The 3341-nt window shown below is 33.8% G+C and overlaps 1 long non-coding RNA gene across 1 annotated transcript in view; it reads right to left on the bottom strand.

Annotated features, from left to right (window-relative positions):
* The window catches only part of LOC128247610 (uncharacterized), a 127720-nt gene that overhangs the window by 69957 nt on the left and 54422 nt on the right, over nt 1-3341 (bottom strand). Inside the window, exon 2 of the long non-coding RNA XR_008263981.1 lies at nt 2720-2806. This is a non-coding gene — a long non-coding RNA (uncharacterized LOC128247610). The remainder of the gene's footprint in view (nt 1-2719; nt 2807-3341) is intronic.

Below are 3341 nucleotides of genomic sequence, written 5' to 3'. Positions count from 1 at the left end.
AAGAAGGGTGCCATTTTTTTGCTTCTACATTTCCTGGATGAGTAACCTCAATCCTATAAATATTACTAAAATGAAGTAGATTGACAAGTTTATTTTTTGAACCTGTAGAAGACACACGAGATGTTGAAATATCGTTCACTTGATAACAATGGCACTCTTCTTTTTTTGCTTCTAAATGATAATAATAATAATAATAATAATAATAATAATAATAATAATAATAATAATAATAATAATAATAATAAATGCCCTGTTTCAGTATCACAGTGTTTGTCTAGGGCCCTTCTAAAGTGGTACGCCAGTTCGCCTCTAGGGGTGGTGTCGACGAACATGACACTCTTGTATTTGTGGCTATCATACCATGAGTTGGCTTTCCTATTTTCTTCTTAGTCCTTTCAATGGTGTTCCATGACTTGCTCTTATAGAGTAGGCAAATCCCATTCCTATCGTTACATATGATAGTTTCAAATGTCCTTATGGTTCCCTTATATACTCTGGTCCTTTCTCTATGGCTGTATCCTGAGAACTGCATGCGGTAAACGAAGTGTTGTATGTGTCTCCTTTAACTCTGAAGGGTAGCACATTTCTCATTACTCTGAGAAGGTCTGCCATCAATTTATTGAATTTGGCATTGTCCGCGATAGTCGAGTTCCGGTGGATCAGGTATTTGAAGGCCATAAGATTGGCATATTGTGAATGAAGGATTTGGATTTTATTATTCAGTTTCCAGCCAGAGTTCTGTATCTAACACTGGTAGTCTATGGTTAGGGTGTTTCGTAGGGTAGTCTATCGTGGTCTTAATACTCTAGCGGATAGAGTTAGCTAGCTATTTGCTGGATGCTCTCCATAGTATTAGTTTCAAGTACTCTATTTCAAGAATACTCTCTCGTTGGGGTGCCTTTACCACTATGTTGATATCATCGACATAACGAGAGAACGTGTTCACGAGTATGGAGTTCTGTGCCAGGTGTTCTCTAAGCCTTCTGTCCCACCATACTATGGAAAGGTTGGTCACATCACCGGCAATACTAACCCCGATGGCTGCCCCCTCTTCCTGGGCGTATATTTTGTTGTTATACTTAAACGTGTGGCCTTTTAGGGTAACTCTTATACTAGCTCCTAGTGCATGTGCGAGCATTTTATTTACTTGATATTCGTTTTTGGAGATTCGTATGGCTCTGGTCCATCCGATCCATATCTCTATAATAATAATAATAATAGTAATAATGATGATGATAATGATGATGATGATGATGATGATGATGATAATAATAATAATAATAATAATAATAATAATAATAATAATAATAATAATAATAATAATAATAATAATAAATGCCGAGAGTAGTAAAATCAAAGGAGCGAAAACATCGGAAAAGAGAAAAAAAGAAACAAAAACAAAAAAAAACATAGGCAATAAAGTAAAACTGAACAAGAAAAAATACTTGAAATTTTCTACTAAAACACCGCATTCAGTAGCATTCGGATTGGCAAATTTTAAGAAAAATGATCAGTTGAAAATCACTGAAGGTGGCAAAATAGCGTTCCATGAAAAGGCCATAAGGACATGAACAATCAAAGGAGATACAGATAAAAATGATATTTCGTCACAATGTCGATTAATCGGCGAAAAGGTTTTTATTTTATTTTATTTTTAAATTGAGACTGCAACCTACATAGGGCATATAAACCTGGAGGCAAGAAGATTTCATCAGGTTGACACTGTTACTGTGTAAAACACATATTATAGAACACTGGGGGAAAGGATATGGACATTTGGCAAGGTTAAAATTATATCGTTATTGAAAATCTAGAAAAACAAGGAACCGGCATATTTAAAACAAGATACAGCCTTGTTGGAGAGCCCCCCCCCCCCTGTCCATTCGATACGAGGATGAAATAAAAGAAGATACATGACATTTTAGTAAGATCTAATAATAAGATGATGGCACAGTAATAAGATAATGGAAATTTTTGTCAAAATAGGGTTACTAGGTACAATGTCTAAAAATTTCACTAAATAGATTTCTGTAATCTGCATAAGAATTAACTGTGTGATAATACAGAAAATATCTCCCTTTAAAATAGCTAGAATTTATATGTGCTGAATAACCGAAGGCTTGTGGCTTGATGATCAGAGAACAAAATTGGAAGAATCAGTAACACTATTGCTGTGCAAATACGTTAAAACAACAACAGAAACAACAACAATAACGATACTATTATTATTATTATTATTATTATTATTATTATTATTATTATTATTAATAATAATAATAATAATAATAATAATGATGATGATGATTATGATGATGATGATGATGATGATGATAAAATCACCATTAAATAGTGCAGCAGCAGCAGTACTATTATTATTATTATTATTATTATTATTATTATTATTATTATTATTATTATTATTATTATTAGTAGTAGTAGTAGTAGTAGTTCTTGGTGTGATTCCAATATTTTCAATCTTACCATTTCTATTTTTTCATATTTACTATTTGATTTGTTCCTCTCATAGGAACCGGCTTCATTACTATGGCACTATGTGAAAACAGGAACATTGCCAGACAGTGACTGCTGCTACTATTGTAGCTGTTGCTGCCGCTGCTTTTACGTTTGTTGTTCGTATATCTTCTGCTCTCTTCCAATGGAAAAGGAAAAATGAAAAAAAGAAGGGTCGTTATGAGTTCCTCATTATCACTATAAATACCTGATATTTACATGGGTTTCAAATTTTGACACAAGGCTAGCAATTTCAAGGAGGGACTGTACTCTACTGGTACATATTTTATCGACCCTGAAAAGACAAAAGGCAAAATTGATCTCGGCGCAATTTGGACGCAAAACATAAAGAGGGGACGAAATGTCGCTAAGCATTTTGCCCTGCGCGACAACGATTCTGCCAGATCGCCGCCTTAGTTAGTGTTTACATTAAACAGCTCTGAATACACATTGAGAAAATGTTTAGTAGTAGTAGTGGTAGTAGGGGTAGTAGTAGTCTGATAGTGGTGGTGGTGGTGGTGGTAGGTTTGTTCTGAAATGCCATGCTCTAGGGTGCTGTACATAGGGGATTATATTGTGTAATGTAGTGCAGTGTAATACATAGCATATTGTTGTGTTATACAGTTTAGTTCAATGTATACGTTGACTTTCTAAACTCACCGTATTGGTTGCATCCTTTTTTGTTTAGTCTAGCGAATGTCCCTAACATCATATTCCAAATTGTTATTGCATTCAACTGTATGCATGTATGTGTATATGTATGCATGTATGTATGTATTCATACATATGTGTATGTATATATATATATATATATATATATATATATATAT

Source organism: Octopus bimaculoides, chromosome 4, assembly GCF_001194135.2.
Source record: "Octopus bimaculoides isolate UCB-OBI-ISO-001 chromosome 4, ASM119413v2, whole genome shotgun sequence".
Classification (NCBI taxonomy): Eukaryota; Metazoa; Mollusca; class Cephalopoda; order Octopoda; family Octopodidae; genus Octopus; species Octopus bimaculoides.
The sequence above is the reverse complement of the archived record's forward strand: the minus strand, read 5'-3'. Positions and strand labels throughout refer to the sequence as shown.